The sequence below is a fragment of the Mustela nivalis genome (assembly GCF_964662115.1).
Source record: "Mustela nivalis genome assembly, chromosome: 19".
Taxonomy (NCBI): Eukaryota; Metazoa; Chordata; class Mammalia; order Carnivora; family Mustelidae; genus Mustela; species Mustela nivalis.
Window position 1 is genome coordinate 535,011 of NC_139038.1, and position 12,329 is coordinate 547,339.

At 52.5% G+C, this 12,329-nt stretch overlaps 1 protein-coding gene and 1 long non-coding RNA gene across 8 annotated transcripts in view; one reads left to right on the plus strand and one right to left on the minus strand.

The window, feature by feature from the left end:
* The window catches only part of CHLSN (cholesin), a 123,225-nt gene that overhangs the window by 21,615 nt on the left and 89,281 nt on the right, over positions 1-12,329 (minus strand). The window contains exon 1 of one of the 5 annotated variants that reach the window (XM_082713999.1): positions 1,238-1,341. The exons of 3 other annotated variants lie outside the window; for them this stretch is intronic. The gene's annotated coding sequence lies outside the window, so the exon portion shown is untranslated. Of the gene's footprint in view, positions 1-917; positions 1,077-1,237; positions 1,342-12,329 lie in introns of those variants that run through there. One more of the 5 variants, XM_082714000.1, reaches the window with a different exon arrangement.
* On the plus strand, positions 74-12,286 carry LOC309854641. Of its 3 annotated transcripts, none has more exons than XR_014306324.1 (3): positions 74-457; positions 4,236-4,290; positions 12,116-12,286. It is a non-coding gene; the product is annotated as an uncharacterized lncRNA (long non-coding RNA). The 3 variants fall into 3 exon arrangements; XR_014306325.1 differs by lacking the exon at positions 12,116-12,286 and adding an exon at positions 9,539-9,971; XR_014306326.1 differs by lacking the exon at positions 12,116-12,286 and adding an exon at positions 4,755-5,128.

The window sequence follows — 12,329 nt, forward strand, 5'->3', positions numbered from 1 at the left end:
CCTCATCTCAGGGGCCCCACTGCCTTCTGGGCCCTGTGGGCTGGTCAGAACCCCCAAAAGGTCTGAGCTATGGGGAAAAAACCAAAACGTGTTACTGGCTCCATGATGAAACAGCAAAATCCAAACAAAGGCTTCACTGAATGTCTACAGTGTCTCATTAAGTCAACTGTTAAATATAATTTCATCACATTTGGAAACCAAGGGTTAGATTTTTCTCACTTTGCAAGACCTCTTGAATGTACAGTGAAAAAATCACATGCCCAAATTGTGAGTTACAGCCACATAATTTCACAAGCAGTACAGTAATACCCTTGTCAAGTTTTACTCCCCCAAACAAGGTTGTGCCATGTGTGGGTGGGCCTTGCAAAGTAAAGGCAGCCCTGGGCTATGAAAGCTTTGAAGACCCGTCCCAGCCAGAGGACAACACCCATCCCAGGAGAGGCAAGGGTAAGGACAGGTGAGTCCCAGGGTGCAGAGCAGGGACACGGTTTAGACCCCTCCCTGCTTTTACAGAGAAGAGCAGGAGAGCCAGGGGACTCCGGTGGGGCCACATGGCCTGGGTCTGAGACTAAAACCCAGCCCTCTGAAGCAGCAAGCAAGGGTCAGTCTCAGAGGCCTTCCCCAGGCAGGAGCTGCAAAGGGTACAGCTCGGAGCCTCCCACCCCAGGGCAGGACGCAGCTCAGTCTCTCCCCCATGCACCCCATTTCCCCCCCATCCCCGGACCAGGACACAGCTCGGAGTCCCTCCCCTCTGATGCAGGATACTGGTCCAATCCCGCCCAGTCCCTCCGCTATCCACCCAGTACAGGACCAAGTTCGGAGTCCCCCAACTCCCCCCGGTGTAGGACCCAGCTCGGAGCTCCCCAGGCCTACCCCTACCTCCCGGTGTAGGACACAGCTTGGGGCCCCCTCCTCACCGCGCAGACCGTGGAGGTGGTGAGCAGGGCACTCCAGGGCCCCAGGAGGCGGGGGAAGGTGGACCCGGGTCGCTGGGCGAGGCTCCCAGAACGATGTGACCCCGGCAGCGGCGTGGGCCCACCCGCACCCGACCCCAAGAGGGAAGGGCACCCCGCCCTCACAGCGAGCCGTCTTACGGGAACCCGTCTTACCCAGGCCAGGCCCCCCCGCAGCACCCCCTACCCCGACGCGCCCCGCCCTCCGCGCGCTCGGCCAGGGCGGAATTCCGCTGCCCCCCGCCCCCTCAACTGGGCCCGGCTCCCGGGCTCGGCATACTGACCTCCGCGTACCGGGCCGTCAGTGTGCCCAGCGCCCGCCCGGCCGCAGAGCCCGCGCACTGCGCATGTCAGGCCGGCCTGGCTCGGCTGGAACCGGATCCAGCCGGCCGGGCGGTGACGCAAGCACGTGCGCGCTCGGCGTGTGAGGTCCCAGCGTGCGGGCGTGGCTCCGGGCGGTAGGATGGACCCGGCGGGCAGGCGCCGCGTGTGGGCGTGTCTCCAAGCAGAGGGCGGGGACTGTCGCCGCAGGTGGGCGCGGACCCCTTCCCCTCAGCCGAGCCCTGCTCTCCAAAGGAGGCAGGAGAGGTGCGGCGCCAGGTTCCTTATTCAAAAAGTTTGTTCAGAAGAGGAACGGCGATTCGGGACAGCTTCTCGGTCCACAGCTGGGCCACCAAGAGCCCACGCGCAGAGGTCTGCATATTTCCAGGCCCTGCTTCCGGGCTGCTCCCGACAGGAGAGTCAGGAAAACCAGTGCTGCAGTGCCCCCAGTCGCTCCCCATTTTTCTGCCCACAACATGGACCCCCATCTGACTGTCAGGCTTTGGTCCCGCGCTCTGGCCCCACTCCCACATCTCCACCACTTGAGCACCCTTGGGTTCATTGAAACTTGTTCTGCTCTCTCCTCCCCAGGATCTTTGCACAAGCTCTTCCCTTTGCCTGGAGCCTCACGACCAGTCTGCCTCAGTTTCTGAGAAAACTCTGCTTCATCTTCTGAGCACCCTCCCAATCACAGCCCTTCTCTAAGTGGATACCCACTGGAACCCACTGATTAACATCTAGTACCCCCCAACTGGGGGCTCTGCAGGGTAGGGCTCTAAGACACTGCCCAGCCAAACCTAAGTGTTCAACAGAGACCCACTGAATAAATCAGTCACAAAGATTTTCCCTCACCATGTGAACACCTCAATCTCTTCTGGAGGATGTGTTCCCTCCTGAAAGACAGCAGGTGAATCTTAGGACCCAAGGAAAAAAAAACACACTTAGGCAGCCAGGAGATTTCCAAATCCACTCAGGGGCCTACTGAAGGCTCCAGTGGCAGGGTTGGTTGGGGACAGGTGCAGAGGGCATCTCAACCACCTCTCTGGCAGCAATCAGAAGCCAGGCATCCCAGGACACTGTACTCTGGCTGCTGGGACAGCTCAAGAAGCCATTTCTTCATTTGCCCACTGTGTGCTGGCTGGCGGGTGTGGGTGTCCCATCTTCCCAGTCTGATAAGGATCTCCAAGGTGCAGGAGCCAGAACAAACTCACTCTTCTTCTTCTTTTTTTCCTTTTTCCTTAAGATTTTATTTATTTATTTGATACAAGATACAGTGAGAGAGGGAACACAAGCAGGGGGAGTGGGAGAGGGAGAAGCAGGCCTCCTGCAGAGCAGGGAGCAGGATGGATCCCAGGATGCTGGGATCATGACCTGAGCCGAAGGCAGATGCCTAACGACTAAGCCACCCAAGCGCCCTCGGGATAGACTTTTTCTGTGCTTTTCCTCTGGGTCATTTCACCCCTACCCACGGGCTGATCCACACAGAGGCTTGCTCAACGGTGATGATGAGGGTAGGCACACAGGGACTGCAGAGGCCTGTGCCAGAGCCAGATGGATGAAGGGGAAGGCAGGGGGCAGGGTGGGGACAGCCTCTGTGCCCCGTGTTCTCACCTGTGCTGTCTTGCTTAATCCCTGGAATGCGGGCATCAGCATTCCCACTTTACAGATAAGGAAATTGAGACTCAGAACAGTTCTTTTTTTTTTTTTTAAGTTTCCAAGACTGCCAGTTTCCTGGAAAGGACTCCATTCTGGGACTTCTGAGTCCGAGAAGATCTACGTGCTGATTTTCTAGTGCATTCCATTGTCACTACTCAGCTTTAAGAGCCCTCTGATTGATTGCTTTCTTCACAACCCTTGTCTGGTTCGGTGACTCAGAAGCAGCCCTGGGAGAGGGAGCGGGAAGGGGAGGGAGCTGGCCTGACACACCACACGCAGGAACAGGACACATGGCTCTGAGTGCACTCTCAGGCCCTTCGCCATGTACCCACACTTCACAGAGGAAAGGCCTGGGACTCAGTGAGGGCCCCAAATGTGCTAGACCTGGCTACGTTGGATCCACTGTCCCTTCCAGTCCCTGGGGCACATGCAAAGGCCCGGGCACTGGGCAGGTGGGGCTCTCCCCCACACCAGGCACTGCCAGGCCATGCTTCCCAGCAGCTGTCTGAGCCTGGGCCTCACCAGAGAGCAGCAGGCACAGGGCTACTCACTGAACCTGTGGGGTTCAGGGTGGGGCCCCAAGAGAAATGGTACCTACTACAGCCTGAGAGCCTTTGTGGACAAGGTCCAGTTGGTAGAAATGATCAAGAGCCCTGCCTGCCATGTGGGCCTGGCAGCAGTACCTGCGTCTGCCCTAGTGACCCTCAGAACCCCACCCTTTCCAGGCAACTTAGCTCAGCAGCTCCTGGTCTGGAAGAGCCAGGATCGAGTACTAGTACTCATTTCACATGTATTTGTTTAGCAATGTTTTCACACTAAATACTCCTCTGAATGGTGATTATACTGTGGGGTAAAAAACAGACAAAAACGCCTGCATCCACAGTCCGAATGTGTGTTTCCCCCAAACTCATATGCTCGAACCTAATCCCTGGTGTGATGTTATTCAGAGGTGAGGCCCTGGGGGAAATGCACAGGTCATGAGGGCTGAGACCCAGGGAGCTCCCTTGCCCCTTCCACCATGTGAGGACACATCCTGAAGATGGCCCTCCATGAACTGGGGGAGGCCTTCCCCAGAACCCGGACATGCCACCACCTTGATCTTGAACGTCCAGCCTCCTGAACTGTGGGAAATCACTGTCTCTTTGTAAACCACGCCAGTTGTGGCTTTCTGCTACTGGGGCCTGAAGTCACAGGGACACTTGCCCACAGTGAGATTCCATGAGAAGACTAAAATACTCAGGGGACAATTAGGGAGCATAGTTGGAGAGTAAGTTGATTTTAATGTATTGTGATTGAAACGTCTAGGGGAGGATGAAGGTCAAGAAAAACAGTGATGGGAATGCAGCACCTGAGACCCAAGGTAAGAGAATGGCCTGTGGTATGTGGGAGAAAGGGGTACAGTAAGCACACAAGTCCTGGGGAGGGGGCATGGAGGCCCACATGAGGCAGACGAGAAGCTGTGTGGCTGGGGCCACGGGAGGAATGTAGAGCTACCCCATGAGGCTGGGGGTTCTAGAACCATGAAATACCAGACCTACCCCCAGAGGCAATACAAACGAGCCTTCAAAACCAGGGTGCCAGGCCTCCAAGATCATGTTGATCATTCTGAGTCATGAAAGAAAGAATAACTATGTTGGACATAGACATTACTAACTAGAATGTTTGGTCCATCCACATGCCCAATTTTCTGGGCATGCGGCCTCCCAGAGGACCAATCATTAGTGAAATCCATAGGATATGCTGTAGAGGGGTTGGAATCCCCACCTAGATATGGATAGGCACACCCTACAAAGCTCCGGGACACAGCACTTTCCTCCCTCTAAGCCTCCAGGCAGAGGCCCTGCCGGGCGTGATGATGTCTGATGAACAAAAGCCGTGCGAGGCACAAGGGAGCTAAGCGGTAAAGTTGCAGGTGAGCAGGGTCTGCTGTCAGCCACGAGCAAGAGGAAGCCAAGCCAAGCACAGCTGCAGGCCTTCCCAGCTCTGGTCTCCGGGCCACATCTGCCCCTCCCCTCCCCGGCAGGCCAGGGCCCCCATCACTCCAGCCGTGGGATGTCTCCTAGAGAGCCTCTCGCCCAGGCCCAAGTGGTCTCCCTGGAGTTTTGTCAACTGCTGACAGGAGGATGCGTGGCAGCCCCACACAAGCTCTGGCCTGGCACAGGCCAGGAGGGGCCACTTCCCAGCTCCCATGGCTCCCATGAAGCCAGTACCAGCCTGACAGCATGAAACAGAGAAAACCACAGACCGATATCCCTCATGAATATAAACGCAACGATACTAATCAGCAACACATACAAAGAACCGCAGACCACAACTGGTTACCCAGGGACACAGGGCTGATTCAGTCCTGAAGAATCAATCTGTATAATCCACTTTATCAACTGGCTAAAGAAGGGAGAACACACCATCCTATCAACTGAGGCAGAAAAAGCACTGGACAAAATTCAAATCCCATTCATGACATACCTCAGAAACTGGCTAATTGCGGGAAACTTCCTCAACTTGAGAAATAACATCCACACCCCTACCTGCTCCACCAGTCCAGGAGCAAGACAGGAAGATCCTCTTACCACTACTAGCCCACTGCTAGCAGAGTCCTAAGCCTGCATGACCAGGCAGCAAAAGGGAACCAAAAACATTCAGATTGGAAGAGAAGAAATACAACATCTATTTATAGATGGTATGGCGGTCAATACACAAAATCCCAAGGAACCTACAAAACAACTCCGAGAACTCACAAATCCAGCAAGATCACAGGACAGAGGATCAGCATGCAAAAATTGATCGTATTTCTAGGACTTAGTGATAAATGTACAGAAAACCAAATAAAATACAATGCCACCTACAATTGCTCAAAACAAAACAAAACAAAACAAAACTTAGTGTTAATCCAATAAAACATATTCAAAAGCTGTATGCTGAAAACCAAAAAGAAAGCAGATGAAAGAAATCCATCTAAGGAAATGGGAGATGCGCTGTGTTCTCGAACTGGAACCCAACCTGGTAAAGCCATTTCCTCCCAAGAGGAGATCCGACCGCTTTCATGCAAAACCACAGCCAGACTTTTCACACATATATACAAAATGATTCTAGGATTTATATGGCAGATTGGAGGAACTAGAATACTTAGGGTAATTCTGAAAAAGGAAATCAAAGTAGGAAGGATCACTCTATTTCATTTTAAGACTTACTGTATAGCTACCGCAGTCAAGACAGGGTGCTACTGATGGAGGAAGACACATGCACGAACAGAAAGGGATAGAGAGCCCAAAACTGTCTCATCCACATGTTGAATTTTGACAAAAGTGTAAAAGTAATTCATTGGAGGAAAGACAGTCTTTTCAACAAATGATCCTGGAGCAATAGGACATCCATAGGTGAGAAAGGAACCTTGAACCAAAGAAGATGTACAGATGACAAACAAACGTACAAAAAATTCTCAACGTCATGTATCACACACACCCATGAGAACGGCCAAAACCCGCAACACCGTCCCCAGAAGGTGCTGGCGAGGACGCGGAGCCGCCGGGTACTGGTGGCGATGCGAGACGGGGCGGCCACTCTGGAGGACGGTTGGGAAGTTCCTTACAAAACTAAGCATATTCTCACCACACGATCCAAACAGTCTTCCTTCTTGGTATTTACCCGAAGGAACTGAAAACTTAGATCTATGCCAAAACCTGCACACAGATGTTGACAACAGCTGTATTCTTAACTGCCAAAATTTGGAAACAGCCAGCATGTTCTTCAGCAGGTGAAGGATAAACAAACTATGGTCCACGCAGACAGTGGGATATTGTGCAGCACTAAAAAGAAGTGAGCTCTGAAGCCAGGGAAGGCACGGAGGAGGAGCTGTAAATGTGCGTTCCTAAGTGAAGGAAGCCGGTGTGAGAAGGCTTCCACTGAACGATTCCAACTGTATGACGTTCTGGAAAAGGTGGCACTGCAGAGATCAGGGGGTGCCAGGGGTTATGTGGGTGGAGGGTGGGGAGGAATCGGCAGAGCCCAGAGGCTCTTCCAGCGGCGAGTCTCCTCTGTATGATGCTGTAGGGCAGACGTCTGTCCTCCACATGTGTCACAGCCGCAGAATGTACGCCACCCAGACTGCACGCTAACGGGGAGCCGTGGACTCTGGGTGATGACGAGTCGCTGTAGGTTCATCGACCATGAGAAATGCACCATGCAGGGTGGGGGGAGGCAGATAATGGGGGGAGGCTGTGCATGCGTGGGGACAGGGGAATATGGGAAATCTCTGTACCCTTTGCTCAGCTTTGTTGTGAACCTAAAACTGGCATTAAAACAATCTATTCAAAAAAAGAAAAAAAAAGGGTGCCTGGCTGGCTCAGACAGAGGAGCGTGCCACTTGATCTCCGAGTCGTGAGTCTGAGCCCTACACTGGGTATAGAGAGTATACAAAACAAAAACCTGACCTAATCCTCACAAATATTAACATACAAAAATGAACTCAGATGGATCATAGACTTATCTATCAAATATAAAACTTTTAGAAGAAAACACAAGAGCAAGTCTTTGGGACGTAGGAATTAGTGAAGAACTTCTTAACCATGACACTAAATGCAGATCCATTAAAAAAAATAATAAAGGAGCTTTTCTCTTTTCTTTGAAAGACCTTGCTGAGGGGGCAGAAAGACAAGCCACAGGCCAGGCCAAAGGATTTACAAACTCCACGGGTAACACAAGTCTCATATCTAGAACACACAGAGAACTCTTGCAACTTGACAGGAAGAAAACAAACAACCCAACTAGAAAATGGGAGAGACAGTCATGTCCCCAAAGAAGATACAGGGATGGCAAACAAGCACAACAGAGAGACGTGTGCTATCACGGCGCATCAGCAAACCAAGAACATGAGGGACCACGCCACACCTGTCGAAGCAGCTGAGAGCTGTGGGGACAACCGCCAGGGCCGACAAGGCCACACTCGGCCGCTGAGAGGGCACAAATACTGCGGCCGCCCTGGAAAACCATCTGGCTGGTTCTTCAAACACTGAACATGCACCTGCCCTATGACCCAGCAACTGAGAAATGAAAATTTATGTCCACGCAAAAAACCTGTCACAACTGTTGGGCTGCTTGGTCTGTAGTAGCTCCGAGCTGGACGTAGCTTGAGCTCTGAGTGGTGAGTGAACACTAACCCGGCCCTCTGTCCCCTGACTGCTGCTGGGAAGTAAAAAGGAGTGGTCCAATGGTACACGACAAGAACTTGGACCTCTCAGGACATCAGGATGAGTGAAAACAGCCCATCCCCAAAGGACACACACCAGATGGCTCCATTTATGTAACATCCTCATGAGGACACAACCACAGAGGGGATGGGTGGCTGCCAGGAAGGGGCAGAGAGAGAGAGAGAGAGAGTGTGTGTGTGTGTGTGACTGTAAGGGGTAGCATGGCCGTGGAGGAGACTTTGTGTGTGTTGTCGTTGGTGGTCATGGGGGGACACATGAGCACTGTGTCACGGTGCCCACAGCAGCTTCCTGGTTTTGGTATTATTCTAGAGTCATGCAGAATATAACCATCAGGGAAAAGTGGGGGAAAGGTACAAGGACCGCTCTCTGCTATTTTTGCAACTTCCTGGGAATCTATAATTATTTAAAAATAAAAAGCCAGGAAAAAAAAAAAAGAGAGAGCGAGCTCCAGAACAGAAACACAACCAAAAAAGCAACTTCTGTGCCCCCAGTATGGGGGGGCTGGGCGTGGCTCAGACAAGCTGTCCCCACATAAGCTGCATATGTTGGTGACAGCCCGACCGACTTTCAAGCCAGGAGTAAGGCCACTGCAGGACCCTGCCTCGCTCTGTCCTCACTGGTCTCCAGGACTGGCCAAAGGCCCAGCAGCCAGCAAACCTGCCCTCCCCTCCCTCCCAGCCCCAAGCCCACATTTTTCCAGAATGTGGAGCCTGGGCCCCTCCTGCCTTTGCCGGATAGGCTGTGCTGGGGGTACCAAGCAGAACTATCTCCCACTGTCTCCCAAAGCCCCCCGCCCAGTAGAATACTGGCACATTGGCCAGACTTAGGGGCTGGGGTCTTTTGCTGTTGTGGAAATGGTAGCCCTTCTGGCCTCACCACTCCTGAGCTTCTCGGGCAGAAGACAACAGGTGCAGCCTACCAGGCAGGTGGCTGCACTCCGGGACCAAGCCGGCTGTCACAGGCCCACTTGGGCGCCAGCTCCTCCACGCCCACTCCCACTCTGTTCAGGAAATGCTCCTGAGCACGCTATTTTTAACAGCGATGAAAGCTTCAGAAGAGGAAAAGCAAACAGCCAGCCTCCAGATTCCAGTTCTTCCTGCTAAGTCCCACGGGGACTCAGTGCCCGAAATCTGTGTGCCCACGAGGCCCCACCCAGGCCGAGGCTTAGGCGGGGACAGGGGCCCGTGAGGCCACCAAGCTGAGCCCGGGCCCTGCGGGGAGCCCAGGCCCTGCGGAGCCCAGGGCCCAGGCCTGGTATAATCTGCCCCTATGCCGGGAGCAGCGGTGCGCAGTCTCTGTCTTTGACCCCCTCTTTTGGACAGGAGATCCCAAAGATACATAAAATTATGTTGAATCCTCCTGGGTTCAGCAGTATGACTCGTCTTTCCACTCCTGCCCTAGCTTTGGATGACTCTGAAGCAAAGCCCAGACATCATGTCTACCTTCACTATACACCACACTCAACTGTGTTCATGGGAAAGGAGGTGAGGAGCCTGTGCTCCCAGGCCCAGGATCCAGAGGAAGAAGGTTTCTACTCACCCAGCAAAAGCCCAGCCAATGGGAAGCCCTCACTCCGGCCTCCTCCAGTGGGCTCCCGTCCCAAGCAGCATCGCCATGCCCCGTTCGTCTGTTCTAAGACTGGCCTGTGGGTCACCTCGCTCTACCCGCACTAATTGCGATTCCTTTGCCATTCTGGAAGAAGGAGCTACTTTTCTGATAAAGTAACTGGCTGTTCTATTTGTAGGGTTAACATTATTACATAATTTGTGTGTATGTGTATAGTATAAAATCCAGACATAAGATTATATAAATAAAAGTATATAACTACAAAGAACAGCCTTCTCTAAGAAACAGAGTATCTTTATAAACTGTGTTATGTGGGAGCTGGACGGTGAGTTCTTCCTGGCTAAAACTGGGGCAGAAAAGTTTGATCAGAGGAGTCCGATAACATGCCAAGTTGTTCTCTGCTTTTGTGGACGTGTATGCCTGTGAAGACAACAGAGAAACAACAGGCCCAGCTCTGAACCAACAGCTAGACATCAGTCATACGTTTCCCATCTAGCCCACTGGCTTTCCTACGACGGGACACCAAGCCCTCCACGCTGCCTTATCAAAGTCTACTATACTTTACTGGAGCCCTGAAGAACATTTACTTGCATCAATGAAACCACACAAAAGTCACCATACAGAACCTACTCTAAAACCAGACTCATAAGAAAAAACAAATTAACTTTGACCATTCATTGTCCCTGATCAACACGTCACTTAGGATCAAATGTACAGTTTAAGTATATCATGGCTGAAAGAAGGTTCCCCTTTCAAAAAGAAGATGACCCTGCCGTTCTGTCCAGGTTAGGGCAGCTGGAACCCTCCACACCCCGGTCTCCAGCCCCCAAGAGAATGACTCTGTGTAGCAGGTTACTCTCAGGTACCCAGCCAGTCGTCCAGAGTCCCCTCAAAGTGGAATGCAGCCTTTCTTATCAACTGCCACTCCAAAATCACCAGGAAGACTTGCCAAGTCTTCAGACTAAGCTAAGCAAAGGGCCATTGTGATGTTTCTGTAATCCAGGGAGCGGCAGCTCCGTGATCTCAGCAGAAAACTGGGCCGGAGTCTCCCTTTTCACTGCAGAGTGCAGTGCACAATTAGGGCACCAGCCTTGTGACGGCCGCAGTGAATGCAGCTACAAAGGCTCAGCCCTGGGGCCCTGGGGCCCAGGGGCACCCGACTCCTACTCCTCAGAAACCCTTACCAGCAATCCAGGGGAGGCCAACTGCACATGGTTTTTACAAAGTGACATCTGAGTGTGATGCAGTCAGAAACCCAGGATGCACGTCTGTTGCACGGCTCTTACACCCCTGGCCACATCTGCCCAGGATGGTGCTGCTGTCCCCACAGACGCCAGGCTCATCCATGGGAACTGGCCTGAATGGTTGGGGAGCAGCTAGCAGCATGATATGAAGCTGTAACCCTCTGGCGCCTATTTACAGTCCCTAGCTATAAAACGCTGATCTTGGCTCAGCTAGAGGGTGGGCTTACATTGAAGATCTCCCACCCCGCCTCCTCCCTACACATAGACTATCTGCCATTCTTCCGACCCTGTTTGCCTGCTTGACAGAGTAAGTCTTTCTTTGCAGACAAGACAGTGCAGGTGACCTGAGTGCTGTTCAGCTCACCCCAGTTACAAGCAGCTGTTCTTCTGGCCACCAAACACCCTGTGGGCAGACCTCAGTGGACCTGGCATTCCAGGGGCTCTGAACAGAACTCTGCTAAGGCGACTCAGACAGCAGAGTGCTTTACTTGGGCAGACTGGGTGCAAGTCCAGACCCCACCAGCTGCTGTGTGACCTTGGGCAAGTTGCATAAGCTTTCAGAGCCTTGATACAGCTTAACATGAGAGGATTGTATTTCATTGCTGCTAAACACATTTTCTCTCTCATTTTAACATTTCTAAAATCGGGATGCTTCTTATAATTGACGTGTCAGAATTTAATTGGCCAATTGTTTTCTTTACAGTGGTTCATTAAGCAGTGGTGTATACAGCATTAATGATATCTTGGGGGTGATGACATATGCAGTAAATACCTCCAGAGGCTGCTCTGGGCACCTGTTAGAGGAGCTGGCAGAGTAAGGCTCCCCCAGCAGTGTGAAGTGTCAGGTGCGGCCAGATGCCTACCCCACAAACCCACTTCTGGTGCTGGGCTGAGAAGTTACGGCAATGACAAGAAGGCCAAGGGGGTCTACACCTGGGTTGGACAGAGAATGGGGCTCTGCTGTGCCCTTTGACCAAGGGGAGCCTGAGCTCACCCATCACCTCCCTCTCTAATCAGTGGTCAGGAAGCTCCCCTGTGAGCACGCAGGCAGCACGGGCCGCTCAGCAGCAGCCCTGGCTGCTATCCTCATTTGTTGCAGTTCCTCTAAGCCCCTGCTCACGCAGCACATCTGTGTTAAGTTCTGCAACCCGCATGCTTTGATTTTCAGACAGAAATGCTCCCGGATCCTGAGCCAGAATGTGCGGCTAAGGGTACCATTACACCGTAAGAAGTAGAGCAGAGTAAATCACCTTGGTCTTCAAACGTTCCCAACGTTTAATTATAACAACAGCCACAAAATTAAAGGGGCTGCAAACAATGCACTGTGTGCTTCAGAGGTTTTCCTGCGGTGCGCTCAGCCGACAAGGTAATTCCCAAGCCCA